General features: G+C 52.5%; 1 protein-coding gene across 4 annotated transcripts in view; it reads left to right on the top strand.

Annotated features, from left to right (window-relative positions):
* The first annotated feature begins 211 nt into the window (after positions 1-211).
* The window catches only part of CRACDL (CRACD like), a 146,842-nt gene continuing 130,245 nt past the window's right edge, over positions 212-16,808 (top strand). For all 4 annotated transcript variants that reach the window (XM_077958835.1, XM_077958834.1, XM_077958833.1 and 1 more), the window contains exon 1: positions 212-468. The gene's annotated coding sequence lies outside the window, so the exon portion shown is untranslated. The remainder of the gene's footprint in view (positions 469-16,808) is intronic.

Raw genomic sequence — 16,808 nt, 5'->3', positions numbered from 1 at the left:
GCCCTCCCGCCTCCCGCGGGGCGGCCAAGGCCCAGGCCGGCGCCTGCACCCCCAGCCCCGAGGTCTCGGCCCCGCTCCGCCCGGCCGGCTGCGGAGGCGGCGTTGGGAGCGGCGCACCGCGGGGGAGGTGCGCGCGGCGGCCGGCGAGGGGAGCTGAGCGGCGTCCGCCCCCGCCGAGCCGAGCGGAGCCGAGCGGAGCCGGCGCGCCCGCAGCTGGGAGCTGGAAGCTGGGAGCGCGCCGGGCGCAGGGCCGGGCCGGCCGCGGGAGGGTAGTGTCAGCGCCCGTGTCCCGCTCTCCGGCCGCAGACCCGGGCTGTCTGGAGGCCGCGCGGCCACCTGCTGCGTCGGCGCAGCTTCGGGCGGGGGCCAGACGCGCACCGCGGCGGGAGCAGCCCCGGCTCGCCGCACTCCGCGAAAGGTGCCCTTCTCTGCGCGTCTCGCCGAGCCCGGGCCACGCTCCCGTGCCAGGTACCTCAAGGGGTTCGAAATCGCGTGGCCCAAGGCAGGCGTGGGTCGAAGACGGGGTGGGCGCGGAGGCACCGGGCGGGGGTGGCGCGGGCTGGGGCTAGGGGGTCGAGGGCAGAGACCGTGAGGCCAGGGGCCCCCTCGGACCGGGAGAGGCGCCACCCCCGCCGCCGAAGCCCTGGGCAGCTCCTGGGGCCGAGGGGGAGCCGGACGCTCTGGTGCGAGTGCCCAAAGTTTCCCTTTGCTCACTTTGCTGGACTCAACTTTCCATTATGAGGCAAAACCAGCAGTTTACGCGCCAGGAAAATGAAAGAGGAGGGAGAGAAGGTCCTGCTCGGTTGAAATTGTTAGCATGCAAGGTCTTTATGCCCACTGTCTCCACACGCCCTTGCAGGGGAAAGGAGTGCACACATTCACGAACTGCCTTGTGCTTTAGGTGATGGTTTATTTAACAGGTTTTAGGCTTTGATTACACGCCACCCGGGAGGGATTCTGGAGTTGATCTAGGAAGTGTTCACATTTTTAATCAACAAATATTTGTTGAACAGAACAAAGCTTTGGTATGAAGTTCACATGTGATCAGAGCATAATAGTCACTTGCTTTTAAATGCAAGTCAGAAGCAGTGCCACTGTGTGAATTTGACTCTGTGTAGGTGCAAGCCGCCTGCAGGCATTAGGTCCTGCTGACAGTTTTGAGCCAGGAAATCCAAGTGGAAGACAGGCAGCTGTGTTACCCTTTTAGAGCCAGCTCACACCTTCCCAAACTGGTCTTAAAGTATCCTACTCGGTTATTCGAGCCTGCAGCCTTCCTTCATTTGCATATACCATAGACTAGAATCAGTGTAGACCCCTGGTATTTTCCCTGGAGCTCGGTCCCACGGACGCACGCCTGGAATGATGGAGCACTGTGGTCATCCTAAGAACCTATTGAGGTTATAAAATTGTGAGGAGAAAGATATCTAGAGACAGTGTCGTGTGATGACATCAGGCGTCCCTGCTTTGGAGCTGGTGGAGAAGGTTGAGCTGGGCTGGTTTCTGGGCTCGGCTCCTGTGCTGTGCCATCTTGGAGCGTGAGGCAAGAGGAAAAATCAGGATCACCGATCCTGTCTTTTTTTTCAAAGTGTGAGATTTTGTACATTGTGGATTTCTGTATTTGTTTTGATGTTTTAAAATGTTGTAATAAGGCATTTATCTGACTGCATTTTTGGTACCCCCTTAAATTTTGTGCCTATGGTGAGTACTTCACTTACCTCACCCTAATTCTGGACCTGCTCTGAGAGTCAAGTTCTTAATCTCTAAGCATCTATTTCCTCACTTAGAAAATAAAGTGTACCATCCGTGGATGCTGCGCAGTTCAGCTACTGCAGAGGATCAGGCATATGAGGCTTACTAACAGGTGGCTGTCCTACTGGGATCACTGCTCTGCTTGGCCCTCTTGGGCTAGTTAAGGTGAATCTTGGCTGGGCGCGATGGCTCACACCTGCAATCCCAGCACTTTGGGAGGCCAAGCCAGGTGGATTGCCTGAGGTCAGGAGTTCCTGACCAATCTGGCTAATGTGGTGAAGCCCCGTCTCTACTAAAAATACAAAAAATTTAGCAGGAAATGGTGGCGTGCACCTGTAATCCCAGCTGCTCGGGAGGCTGAGGCAGGGGAATTGCTTGAACCAGGGAGGTAGAGGTTGCAGTGAGCTGAGATCACACCACTGCACTCCAGCCTGAGTAGCAGAGTGAGACTCAGTCTCAAAAAAAAAAAAAAAAAAAAAAAAACCATAACCAAAACAAAAAAACAAAAAAGAATCTTGACCAGTCTCATTGTGCTCCTCAGGGAAATGAGAGCAGTGATAGTGCTATGGTTTGAATGTTTGTGTCCCCCCCAAAAATTCATACGTTGATTCCTGATCCTCAAGGTGATGGTATTAAGAGATGAGGCCTTTGGGAAGTGATAGGTCATGAATGAGCTTGGTGCCCTTATAAAAGAAGCGCAAGGAGCTTGCTTGTCCCTTCCACCACGTGAGGACACGGCGAGGAGGCGCCTTCTGTGAGGAACAGGCCCCCACCAGACACCCGACCTGCCGGTGCCTTGATCTTGGACTTCCAGCCTCCAGAACTGTGAGGAATAAATGTTGTCTATGAGCTGCCCGGTTCATGGTATTTTGTTATAGCAGCTGAAATGGACTCAGCTGGCCAGCCCTCAGGGATGCTGTCGGTTAAATGAGAGAATAGATGTAAAGGTACCAGGCCTCCAGGAGGGCGGGTTTTCTCTGATGTGCTGGTGGGCCTGTATACCCACTTAGCTACCTTGACTTAGCTACCTTGCAGCCGCTAGCTCTTCCCCTGCAGGCTGGCCTCGTGCCTTGTCATGCAGCCGCTTGTTGTGCACATAAATACTGCTTGTGTTGCAGGCAGACTCTGGGTGGAAACCTGCCCCAGGTTTATTGCGGAAGGGTGCAAAATTTTGTGTAAGTGAGCTTGACTTTGCTGTCCCCAGTGAAGTCCCTTGGTTCCCTTTTTGGTATACTCAGTTCCCAGTGCATGGTTCCGCTTTTCCAGAGCCCAATCAATGGTATTATTTCAGTCGCTATTTAGCTTAAAGGTAGCTTTGTCCCTGGAGAGTCAGTCTCTCAGTCTCTCCAGGTTACTCCTCGGGGACTCCTTTTTGCTACAAGTCACCCCTGGGCACCAGGAGAGGGTTGTAGTCCCATCAGAGCTGGAGAGGAGCGGCCCTGGCTGGTCATCTGGTCCTTTTGCGGTGCCCCAGTGCGTCCCCTTCCCCTCCGCATGGAGCCTCCTGCTCATGTTTCCATCATTGTGCAGCTGGTGTTCCCAGGGTGAGCCACAGCGGGGACCTGGCTCTTGCATTGGCCCAGAGGTCCCCACACTCTGAATTCTCTTCTGGGCCCCTATTGGGCACCTGGGAGCCCGCCCAGGTTGTGCTGAGCCGTGTGGTTGTGCTGAGCCGTGTTAGGCCTCCATTTCTACTGTTCTGAGCTCGGCCTTCCCAGAGTCCCCGCAGGAAGTAGGACAGGAACGCCCCCTCAGCCCCACCCCTGCCCCTCCAGTGGGGGTGCACCGCGGTAGGTGCTCAGTGCCTGGGTTCCTGTCCCAGGCCCAGAGGGCATTTTTCTACCTGTGGGGCGGGGCTGTTTCTTAGGTTCTGTCTTCTGTCCTCTGCACATCATGGCTTTGGGAAGAGCTCTAGGCTCCAGCTTCCAGGCTTTGCCCTTGATACATCAAAGGAAGTTTAAAATATTTCTGTATTCATCACTGCCCTAGGTTAAGTGTGCTAGGCCTTTTTGTTACCTGAAAAAGACTGGGAGAGCCATCAGGGCTGCTGGAGACTTCAGTCAGGGCTGGGAGAAGGCGAGGAAGGAGTAGCTGGTGGCAGTGTTGGGGGGATCAAATGGCTTTCTGGGTATACAGGCCGGCCCACTCTCATGGGGATCGGCGTTTTCCAAGCCACCGTTCCTATTTATGCTGTTGCCGCCTCGTCATCCGAGCAACCCCCCGTGTGCTTGGCACTCACTACAAGCCGGAAAGGTCTGAGTCGTAATTGCTTCTTCTGGCGAATAAGATGAGCCCTTGTCAAGCCTGAGCCCTGGGTTTAGTTCACACTCAGTTCACAAAGGACTTGGAAGGGGAGTTTTGACAGATTACCTTGAAGATATTTGTATTGCATTTAAGGGAGTCTAACCCATAATCCTGAGCCAAGTGGATAATGAACAAGAGACGCTGTTGCTGGCGGTGCCCAGTGAATTTAGCAGTGAAATGATGAGAAACGGTAAGACAGGCGTGTGATGTAACAGAGCACTCCCTTAGCAGCGTCAGCCCTCGGCTTTTCACAGGCTCAGATACCATTCCAGAGGAGACTGCTGGTAGGAAGGATTCTTAGACATTTTTCTTATGATCTGGGTATCTGTGAAAGGAAATTATGGAAGATCGTTTCTAAAAGGTATTTATTTGCTCAGGCCTCCTCCTGGCTGTGGTGTGTTGGGCTGGTTTTTAACTATGTGTGTAGTTGAATAACTTCCAGAAGTATTTGCCTTAACCTCTGAGGTCCATACACTAGTCTGTCCTTGGTATCTACCCTTAAATTCTCATGTCTGTGGGAAGCACCAGAACCATCAGCTGCGGGGTGTGCAGTTCCCAAGACACTGCTGTCGGAAACGCTGCCCCATATGTGGGAGGGGAAAATGGCAGGGAGGTTGCCTTCTTTTTAAAGCAGTTGGTCCAGTCAAGGTCAGAAGAGTCAGGCTCTGGTGTCTTTTTTTTTTTTTTTTTTTTTTGAGACGGAGTCTTGCTCTGTCGCCCAGGCTAGAGTGCAGTGGCGTGATCTCTGCTCACTGCAACCTCTGCCTCTTGCGTTCAAGGGATTCTCTTGCCTCAGCCTCCTAAGTAGCTGGGATTACAGGTGCCTGTCACCATGCCTGGCTAATTTTTGTGTTTTTAGTAAAGACGAGGTTTCTCCATGTTAGCCAGGCTGGTCTCCAACTCCAAGTGATCCACCCACCATGGCCTCCCGAGGTGCTGGGATTACAGGCGTGAGCCACCATACCCAGCCCAGGCTCTGGTTTCTGCTGTGCCACTTAGAAGTTCTGCAACCTCAGTCACCCCTTAGATGGGGTGGGAGGTGGCAGACACACACACACACACACACACACACATGCACACACACACAAGAGCGTTACATGGAGTGCTGTGTGACAAACATAGAAAATGCTCCATAAATTATTTGTAGGTATTACTCTCTTATTGTCTTTCTTGTAAGAAGGTGAAAGGGCATTTGTTATAATTACCAATTAGGACCCCCACTAGTAACGCTCCCTAAAGCAATAAAGGGTCCTTCTACATCTGAGGTCTGATGGCATTTAAGGAAAATGAGCATAACTGCCATACGCAGTGCTCCTGAGCACAGCTGCCGGTGGAAGCTGTCATGTGGGGAGCAACCTTGATGCAATTTAGAACACACAGGGAGAAGTGAGGGGACAGGGGTGAGATAGAGATGGGGTAGGTGATATAGGTAGGATAGGGTGGGGACAGAGATGCAGTAGGGGACACAGGACAGAAGGTGGGGACGGGGATGGGGCAGGGACACAGGACAGAAGGTGGGGACGGGGATGGGGCAGGGACACAGGACAGAGGGTGGGGACAGGGATGGGGTAGGGACACAGGACAGAGGGTGGGGACGGAGATGGGGTAGGGGCACAGGACAGAGGGTGGGGACGGGGATGGGGCAGGGACACAGGACAGAGGGTGGGACAGGGATGCAGTAGGGGACACAGGACAGAGGGTGGGGAAAGGGATGGGGTAGGGGCACAGGACAGAGGGTGGGGACGGAGATGGGGTAGGGACACAGCACAGAGGGTGGGGACGGGGATGGGGCAGGGGACACAGGACAGAGGGTGGGGACGGGGATGGGGTAGGGACACAGGACAGAGGGTGGGGAAAGGGATGGGGTAGGGGCACAGGACAGAGGGTGGGGACGGGGATGGGGTAGGGACACAGGACAGAGGGTGGGGATGGGGATGAGGTAGGGGACACAGGACAGAGGGTGGGGACAGGGATGGGGTAGGGACACAGGACAGAGGGTGGGGACGGGGATGGGGCAGGGACACAGGACAGAGGGTGGGGACGGGGATGGGGCAGGGACACAGGACAGAGGGTGGGGACGGGGATGGGGTAGGGGCACAGGACAGAGGGTGGGGACGGGGATGGGGCAGGGGCACAGGACAGAGGGTGGGGACGGGGATGGGGCAGGGGCACAGGACAGAGGGTGGGGACGGGGATGGGGCAGGGACACAGGACAGAGGGTGGGGACGGGGATGGGGCAGAGACACAGGACAGAGGGTGGGGACGGGGATGGGGTAGGGGGCACAGGACAGAGGGTGGGGACAGGGATGGGGCAGGGACACAGGACAGAGGGTGGGGAAGGGGATGGGGCAGGGACACAGGACAGAAGGTGGGGACGGGGATGGGGCAGGGACATAGGACAGAGGGTGGGGACAGGGATGCAGTAGGGGACACAGGACAGAGGGTGGGGACAGGGATGGGGTAGGGACACAGGACAGAGGATGGGGACGGGGATGGGGCAGGGACACAGCACAGAGGGTGGGACAGGGATGCAGTAGGGGACACAGGACAGAGGGTGGGGACGGGGATGGGGCAGGGACACAGGACAGAAGGTGGGGACAGGGATGGGGTAGGGACACAGGACAGAGGGTGGGGAAAGGGATGGGGTAGGGACACAGGACAGAGGGTGGGACAGGGATGCAGTAGGGGACACAGGACAGAGGGTGGGGACGGGGATGGGGCAGGGGCACAGGACAGAGGGTGGGGACGGGGATGGGGTAGGGACATAGGACAGAGGGTGGGGACAGGGATGCAGTAGGGGACACAGGACAGAGGGTGGGGACGGGGATGGGGCAGGGACACAGCACAGAGGGTGGGGACGGGGATGGGGCAGGGACACAGGACAGAGGGTGGGGACGGGGATGGGGTAGCTGGAAAGTATCCGCGTGTCCCCTCTTGCTCTGCAGCATCTGCCCTCCCCACCAATGTGTGGGGAGAAGGATGTGACTTGAAGCCCTTGCATGGGGACCACAGATGGGAGCTGCCCTGGGCCAAGACATACGCCCCTGTCCTGTTGGAGAGACAGAGGGATGGTTCTGCCCTGCCATGTCTGGGCTCACTAGTGAGCGTGTTGAACAGCCTTGGATTCAGAGGACCAGAATTGGATCACCAGTGGGGAAGCGAATTTTGAGGGAATATCAGGTTCCTCTGGGTAATTGGTCCCGTGCATATGAATGTGTCGTGGTGTCGAACACCTTTTCCATGTCGAATGTATAGTGAGTCTTTGCTGCCCAGCTGCCTTGGGTCCATCTGGCACTTCATGAATACTAGGTGTCTTAGAGCTCGCATCTCCTCCTCTGTTTGATACACACCTGCTCTACTTACTATTTATCTCTACCTGACATATCCTGTGAGATTCGCCCACTGCATTTGTTGTTTTTTGCTTCAGAACTGAATGTTCCCAAACAATTTAACAAATGCCCCTTACAGAAGACACTAAACTCGTCCCTGGGAATGGGTTTTGAGATTGGGCATATTTTTGTGAAGCCATCATCCCGTCCAGATGGGGGAGCCTGCCATGCCTGGGGCATTCTGGGACCAGGCGGGGGTCTGTAGAGGTTCGTGAAGCTTTGCTTACACTCACTTCAGGTCCACAGACACTGAACTTTGTGCTCAGGGATAGTTTCTTCCCTTGGCTCCTCGGGATAGAGACATGACCAGGGAGGCAGCTCACCCATCCCACTGTAGAAGCTGCTTGGAGTCTGGGGCACACTGGGCTGTTCTCTGAGCTCTTGGTGTGATTACACCTCCGCGACTACACACAAGGTCTGCACCAGATAGGTAAGGGAGTAGGTGCAGTGGGCAGAGGGGCCACACCGGGTCCATGGACGTCGACCCAGACCCTGGCTCTCGGGTTCTGTCCCTTCTGCGCAGGTGGCGTGGGAAATACCGCAAGTGCTCTGAAGCCCCGTCTCCACTCTTCACCTCCTTTCTAACCTGGGTTTAACACCCCTCTCCTGGCTCCGGAGTTTCTATGATCTTGCTTTAGTACTTTAATTATTGACCATTCTTCCCCAGGGAGGGGTACCAAGAACTTTTTTGCGGATCTTTTCTGCATGGAAGATTTGTGACTTTGATTCTGCAGCACTAGCTTGTCCAGTGGAGGTGAGGAGGGAGAAGAAATGATGTGTTTTCAGGGGTCAGACCCACTCCCTTGAGGTCTGAGTCACACGGCCACACCTCTCCGTGGGGCTGGGCGATTCGGTCTCTGAGCTGTGATCATTTCTACAGGAACTGAATTCCATGTAGTTTTGGTCGATGGCTGGGTGTCAGCTACACGCACCATTGGAAATCACATTCTGAAGTTATCCAGTGTGTGTTAGTGCTTCCAGTATGCTCTCTGGTTGAAAAGGGCACTTTTATAGACAAACACAAGCATTTTGAAGGTTTGAGTCACTCGCTTGGTGAGACTTGGCCGGTGTTGTCTTGTTCTTTTCACAGCCTTTGTGAGCCAAGACAGGTCTTTGAGTGGAGGTGTGCTGGTGTGCAGGTCTTATGTGGTACCACACTCTAAAACAGAAATGACTGAATGAATTTTGTGGGCCTGCATCAGACTCTTGAGTATCTGGCCTCTCGGTAGGGGAGGAAGCCCCGTAGACCGGACGTGGCCAGGCCAGCCAGCAGGGAGGGCCCAGCAGGTAGCACGGAGAAGGCCAGTCAGCTGTCTGGGGCTCTGAATAGGCTTGAGATTTCCCTCACCTCGGTCAGGCTGCTCTTCGGCCACTGTGTTACGTGGCTTGAGGCCGGGTGCTGCAGTAACGGTCTCTATCGTCAAGCCTGGGAGCGGAACAGGAGTGAATCTCTTACAACATTTGGGGCATAGCCTTCCGAACTTCTGTCTATGCTAGAGTGACTATACATACATACGTATATGCACTAGAGTACATATTTACCCCAAAGAGGTAATGTCTGTATTGTTTTGTGAGCTGTCCTTTTTTTTTTTTTTGGAGAAGGAGTCTCTCTTTGTCGCCGAGGCTAGAATGCAGTGGCGCGATTTGTGATCACTGCAACCTCCGCCTCCCAGGTTCAAGAGATTCTTCTGCCTCTCGAGTAGCTGGGATTACAGGCACGCACCACCATACCTGGCTAGTTTTTTTTTTTTTTTTTTTTTTTGTATTTTTAGCAGAGACAGGGTTCCACCATGTTGGCCAGGCTGGTCTTGAATGCCTGACCTCAAGTGCTCCACTTGCCTCGGCCTCTCAAAGTGCTGGGATTACAGGCATGAGCCACTGCACCTGGCCATGAGCTCCCTTTTCAAAATGAATGGTACAAGTTGAGCCTCTTTTCCACAGTACTAGATTATTAGATATTCTTCATTTGCATCCATTCTCAGGGCTGCAAGAAATTCCATTGTAGGGATAGGTTCCAGTCTCCGAGCCCTGTCTGGGATGGATGTTTAATTAAGTCATTTTCAACCATTTGCCAGTTAGTAACATGACGATATACGTGCTTGTCCATTCGTCATTTAAAATTGTGATGTTTTGTCCATCATGGGTTTTGTATTTTTTGCGTGTTTGTCTGATCAGTGCCTTTGCGTACCGTCTCCTAAGTAGATTTCCAGTGTATATACCAGACTCCTCCTTTGATATGTCCTGCCTGAAATAATTTTTTCACACCAAGTTTTTTTTTTTTTTCCCCAAGAGATGAATCTTTACCAAGATTTCCTGAATCTTGGTTGGCAGCATCTGTGTTACTCAGGATTCACTCTCATTCGCTGAGGCAGAAGAGGATTTAGCGCAGGGAATTCAGGACCCACAGAATTGTTGCAAGCTTGGGCCTCAGCTTCATGTGCTGGAACCACCGCAGAGTGACACTGCAGAGCTGGCCGCCAGTAACTCCTGCCTCCAGCATGGCCAGGGAGTCATTGGTGGCTCCAGGTCGCACACCTCCCACCATCCACCCGCCCCAGGGAGAGTCCCACCTGCTGCTCTGCGTTAGTGGGGGAGGCTCTGTGACCTCCGCCTCCGTCCACAGGGGAAACCAGATACGTCCATAGTGGGGCCTCTTGACATGAGCCCTGAAGCCTCCCTCCCTGCTGTCTCTTGGAACTCAGATTGGACACTTCCCAGCCTGACTTTCAACGCAGGTGGAGAAATGAGGGGAAGCCGCAGGCAAATAGTTCCTGCAGATTTACCTTGCATACAAACCAAGTACTTAGAATCCCTGGGGACCCGCCCTAGCTGAGAGGGTGGGTGGGTTGTAAGGGGCTGTCTGGTGAGTCTATCTGGGCATTGGAGAACCTTTGCGCTCTCTTCCCCGTTCCTGGCCGTGTTGAGTCAATGCCGAGCAACCCTTCGCTGCAGGCGTGGGAAGGAGGCAGGAATTAACCCACTGCTAAGTTAATAGCCAATGTTTTTTCATGAGTCATAATTGATTCGCCTTCAGTTTATGAACAACATTTCTCTTTGCCTCTTCAAACAGGCCTTTGTGCGTAATTACTGTGAATTCAGGTGTCTGTAGAGTTCGAAGCCGCCCCTCTGAGTGGATCATTGTATTTTCTGTGTTCAGAGAGAACATTGCTGAGGAAGGGTTCCAGGAGACACATTGTCTTTAGCAACCCCAAGTGCAGCTGGGGGCCTGCAGAGGGTTGGAGACTGTGGGGGCAGCTACTGGCCTCATGGTGCATGCTCTTGGGAGCCAGCAGTAGGTGTCACCCCTGCAGAGATGGACTGTTTAAAGAGGCCTGGTGCTCCCTCCCCTGTAAGCTCCCAAAAGGATGGTGGGCGGAGATAGAAAGAAGGCGCCCAGCCCCCTCTAAGTTGAGGTGGAGGGAGACAGCCTTCCCCATTCTAATCCTGGGAGGGTACAGTGTCTCATGCTTCTAGCCCATCCAAGAATTAGGCCCGTCCAGGGAACCCATATTTTCTTTAAAAAGAGAAAATAATACTCATTTCACATGTACCAGATGAGTCACCTTAGGTTTCTATGGCACCTTCTCTTTGTGAATTAAAAATAGGATTTGATTTGTATGTAACAGCTGGTTTCCTTTAACTTTTGAGGGGTAAGCGTTGATTGTGTATTGTGAAGTAAATTGTAATAATTATTTTACCAGCTACAGCGGTTTTTCTTTCAATTCTTCTAACCATATTAAATGAGATCTTAAAAATTGTAAAAAAATACAATTTTTTGTAGCGTATAAATACTGGATAATGCAGGTTGCCAAATGCATAACCCCTCCCTCCTGCCCACCCCGTATTGTGATTTAAAATAATTAATAAAGTGTGTGTGTGTGTCCGTGTGTGCACGCACTTGTGTGCGTTTAGAAGAGAAGCCCTTTCCAGCTCAGAGATTTGATGCTGTTTTCCACCCGTCAAGCATTGCTCTGCCTTTTGGGTAGCTTCGCCTTTACCGTCGTATTTAATCCTCGCCGTCACCCTGTGTGTTTTTTTTTTTTGTTTTTTTTTTGTTTTTTTTTTTTTTTTTTTTTTTGAGACGGAGTCTTGCTCTGTTGCCCGGGCTGGAGTGCAGTGGCCGGATCTCAGCTCACTGCAAGTTCCGTCTCCCGGGTTCACGCCATTCTCCTGCCTCAGCCTCCTGAGTAGCTGGGACTACAGGCGCCCGCCACCACGCCCAGCTAGTTTTTTTGTATTTTTAGTAGAGATGGGGTTTCACCAGGTTAGCCAGGATGGTCTCCATCTCCTGACCTCGTGATCCCCCCGTCTCGGCCTCCCAAAGTGCTGGGATTACAGGCGTGAGCCACCGCATCCGGCCCCTGTGTATTTTATAAGTGGGAAGACCCAGGCTTAGCAAAGTGAAGTCAGTTTGGCAGGATTGCATAGCTGCTGAGCGAGAGCTGTGAGTCCACCTTTATCCCGCTTCCCTCAGGAGGCGCGCTCCCCGTGAATGCAGCCTTTTTTCCTCTGGGTGAACCTCGATGCCCTTGACCCTCTGCCCACGCGTGCTTTGTAGTTGTGGGTTTCAGTACTGTTGTGGCTATTCAGCTGACACACAGGCGCTGCCATGATTGCTTCCTCTCTCACTGTTTTTATCCCCACTTTACAGAGGAGCAAACTGAGGCACAGATGAGTTATGCAGGGATTTGAACCCAGGGTCCTTTCCTTGTCACCTTGTTTTTAACCTGTCTTGAGCCGAGAACTTGGAAACAGTGTCAGGACGTGTCCTGGTAACCCACCCAGGGTTTCACTTAATGCTAGTGAACACTCTTGGGCAAGTTCCTCCCCCAAGTGTGCCCAAGGCCTGGGGCTAAGCCTAGGTGAGGGAGGGAACCTTCATTCCCTGGTCAGCTCCTTCTTCCTTGAAGTCCCACCTGGGACTGGACCCTGGCTGGAGTCCAGCCAAGAGCCTCTTCTTTCCCTCCTCCTTCCCCTCTCCTTCCCTCCTGCCTCTCCCCAGCCCCTACTGGCAGCAGCTGCCACAGGAGAGAAAGGGAAGGAAAGGGACAGGCTGAGAGCTGGGTCGTCCTGGACCACACCCTGGTGGGGCCCGTGCTGTTTAGGTGGCCTCAGGTGCAGCCTTGGGCTGACTTTCCTCCTCTGCCCTCTGCGAGGTTGTGGCATCTGCCTCCTAGGGCTGTAGGGAGAAGGAAAGGCGAGCATTTGTGTGGAAATGGCAGATCTATTGTAACTGATGTCCAAGAAAGTTGGAAACAATATTTTTATTATAATGAGACCTCATTCAGCACCCCCTTTTTGGAGGGGTTAAGGCATTCTTGGTTAAAATGGAATAAGACCTGCTGGGTGGAGGTGCTGGACAGGGCCCCTGGGTCATGGGAGGTGGAGGAGTAGGAGGGAGGAGATGGGCCATGCCTGGGGGTGCTGTGCCCTGGGGGGTCCCTTAGGGGAGGTGTGTTTTGTGGAGCATACCTTGCTGGGCCCAGCATGAGCACATAATTAGCCCTGGCTGTTAAGTCCTTCTTCGCCTTCTGAAGGAGTAAACATAACTGGCTCCTTTCTGTGAGAATAAAAGCTGAGCAGAGGGAGATGGGAATGGCTCCATGGTTGGCTGAGCCCGAGCTGTGTTCCAAGCACTGTTAGGTACTTAAGGGATATATTATAGCCTTGCGTATTACCCCACTAATTAAAAGCAGAAATGATGTCTTTATTTTGAGGTGAAAGTGGCTTGCTTGTCCCCAGCCCAGGAGACCAAGGTGGGGCAGAGAGGGAGGTGGTCACTGAAGCCCCTGACGCGGTGGGCTGGGATCCCGAGCTGGCAGCTCTAGCCCAGGGTCTGCCAGGAGGATCCTAACTTGCACTTGGTCAGTGGTCACGTGGCACCAGAGTGGCTGCATCTGAGTCTTATGGCTCCCGGGGTGAACCTGAGTGAACTGCTCGCCATGTGCCACCATCATTAACTGAAGGAGCAGAGACTTCCCAAACATTGTCTGTTCTTGTTTCTCCCCAATTCCTAAATAAACACTTCTGTTGTAATAGCATGTTAATACTACAGCAGTTCTTTGCTCTTCTGATGGACACATGGTTTTTGGACAAACTTGTGGCTTAAGCTCTTCACTGTCAACTAAAGTGGAATTCCCATGAAATTCCCTCCAAGGATCAATATCCAAGATGGCCTGCCATGGTGTTTGCTTTTGTAAAGGCTGGAAACTCTGCCCTAAAGCCAGAGTTCCCAGTTTTTCTGAGTATGAAGTTCCCTTTGTAATATTGAACAATTTGAGAAACTTTTCATATGACAGTAACTATGTTTTCACAATTCATCAGTATGGAAAATGCATATCAGCAGAAAGACAGACACTGAATTTTGAGACTTGACTAGGTGTCATATTTAATTAATCACATCAACATCTGACACATATTGAGAAATAATAGCCTGTATAAATACGTGACCTAGTGTTGATTTCATTTCTAGATAATGCATGTACATCAGGGATTCATATATAAAGACATAAAAATCTGTGTTTGGATAATTAATATTTGTGGCCTCTCAAAGAAGTGGGTATGGCAGGCTATCCTTTCGCAATTTGCTTTTTCTTCTTGGGTACTTTGCTTGCAATTTGAGTAGGTTCCATTAGGGGGTGCCCTGGGACCACAGCGCTTCTGCAATTGGTGAGGCTTTCACTCCAGCTATGAGACAAAGTACCATTTTCCTCATGAATTTTAAAAAATAATATGAATTAGCAGAATGTAGTCTAAAAGAGATAACCAAATGTGATCACAATTTTTTTTTTTTTTTAAGATGGAGTCTCTCTCTGTCACTCAGGCTGGAGTGCAGTGGCTCGATCTCGGCTCACTGCAACTTCTGTCTCCGGGGTTCAAGTGATTCTCCAGCCTCAGGCTCCCAAGTAGCTGGGACTGCAGGTGCACACCACCATGCCTGGCTAATTTTTTGTATTTTAGTAGAGATGGGGTTTCATTGTAGCCCAGGCTGGTCTCGAACTCTTGAGCTCAGGCAATCCGCCCACCTCGGCCTCCCAAAGTGTTAGGATTATAGGCGTGAGCCACTGCACCCGGCCTACAAATTTAAAGGTGTAGTAGGCTCAGCTAACTCAACTCTCATAGTGAATTGCTACTCAGTTTTATCGAATTCTATATTTCATTTCTTTTTAGTTTCCAGGCATTAAAAGTAACCCTAAGCATCAGCTAGCCTGGTAAAGTTTTCAGCATTAGAAATATACAAGTTGTTTTGTCTGCTCAGGGATCATGAGACACCCCAGACCCCTGTCTCCTTCCTGGCCCCTCACAAGATGCTTTCGGATCCTTGCAGGCATGTGCTTCCCTCCGCGGCCCAGTCTTGCAGGGGACCTTGGCCTAGACTCCCCTGTGAGAGAGAGCTAGGTGTCAAGCTAATTGGAGCTGCATGACGTCATAGGCAGCTTGTGCTTGAGCTGGTCTTCCCTGGGGAGTGTTCTGGGCATCCTGCACTGCTCATGACGGGTCCAGGCTGGCCCACTGGGCATAGGTGGCACAGTGCCAAGGGCCCATTGTAATTTGAGAGACCTGTGAAAGTGTTTTAATTTCTTTTTGTCTTTTCTTTTTTTTTTTTGAGATGGAGTCTTGCTCTGTGCCAGGCTGGAGTGCAGGGGTGTGATCTCCGTTCGCTGAAACCCCTGCATCCCGGGTTCAAGAGATTCCCCTGCTTCAGCCTCCTGAGTAGCTGAGACTACAGGCACGCACCACCATGCCCTGTGCATGGGCATATTTTGTATTTTAGTAGAGACGGGGTTTCACCATGTTGGTCAGGCTGGTCTCGAACTCTTGACCTCATGATCCGCCCACCTCGGCCTCCCAAAGTGCTGAGATTGCAGGCATGAGCCACCGCTCCCAGCCATTTTAATTTCTTTAATCGGATGATAAACACTGAGCTGTGATGCCTTCTTCAAAAAAGAAAAGAAAAGAAATTAAAAAAGAAGAAAAACACAAACTTTAGGTCAAAGAAAATGTTTTAATATGTAATATTAATATATTCACCTTTGTACTGACACAATCGGAAAATATGCTTTTGTAATTGTTTTTTTAAGTGGAGCAAGGGGCACAGGAGGGTGAGCGTGCATGGGGCCCGAGAAAGTAATAATGTGGCCCTGGGTGGGAGTGGGACTCAGGGTCTCCACGACCTGGGGCAGAGTCACAGAGGCGGGAATGACTCAGTGCAGGAGGGGCTGGCCGGTGGCTTGGCGTAGCTGTGCACAGGTGCAGGAGGAGCTGCGGGAACGCAGAGAGACCCCACCTCAGACAGAGCCTGTTCTGTAAGGCAAGCAGCCCTGGCTTCTGAGCACGTCTCAGGATCAAGTGCTCAGGGGCCTCAGCCTTAGGGATTACCGAGAGATGGATATGTGGGGATTACCGAGAGACGGATACGTGGGGATTACCGAGAGACGGATACGTGGGGATTACCGAGAGACGGGTACGTGGGGATTACCGAGAGACGGGTACCTGGGGATTACCGAGAGACGGATACGTGGGGATTACAGAGAGATGGGTGTGTGGGGATTGCCGAGAGATGGATACGTGGGGATTGCCGAGAGACGGATACGTGGGGATTACCGAGAGACGGGTACCTGGGGATTACCGAGAGACGGATACGTGGGGATTACAGAGAGATGGGTGTGTGGGGATTGCCGAGAGATGGATACGTGGGGATTGCCGAGAGACGGATACGTGGGGATTACCGAGAGACGGGTACCTGGGGATTACCGAGAGACGGATACGTGGGGATTACAGAGAGACGGGTACGTGGGGATTGCCGAGAGACGGATACGTGGGGATTGCCGAGAGACGGATACGTGGGGATTGCCGAGAGACGGATACGTGGGGATTGCCGAGAGACGGATACGTGGGGATTGCCGAGAGACGGATACGTGGGGATTGCCGAGAGACGGATACGTGGGGATTGCCGAGAGATGGATACGTGGGGATTGCCGAGAGATGGATACGTGGGGATTGCCGAGAGATGGGTACGTGGGGATTGCCGAGAGATGGGTACGTGGGGATTGCCGAGAGGTGGGTACGTGGGGATTACTGAGAGATAGATATGTGGGTCTTTCAGGAACTTCGGAGTTTTAGCTAAGCAAAAAAAGGCTGGATTTCTCAAATGTAGGGGATTGGGGTTGGTCCTAGGCCCAGCCTGGTCACCCGGGGATGAGACTTACATTTTTGACTGTGTATCTTGATCTGTAAATGGGGACAAGCATTCACCCGGGTTCACTGAGGGAACACCATAGTACATGTCAAGAGCCTTCCGAGCCCAAGGCCTGCCTCTGGGCACTGCCCAATGTTGGTTTCCTCCTCCTTTGCCCATCTGGATCC

Source organism: Macaca mulatta, chromosome 13 (assembly GCF_049350105.2).
Source record: "Macaca mulatta isolate MMU2019108-1 chromosome 13, T2T-MMU8v2.0, whole genome shotgun sequence".
Lineage (NCBI taxonomy): Eukaryota > Metazoa > Chordata > Mammalia > Primates > Cercopithecidae > Macaca > Macaca mulatta.
Note: the sequence above shows the minus strand (reverse complement) of the source record. Positions and strands in the feature narration are given on the sequence as shown.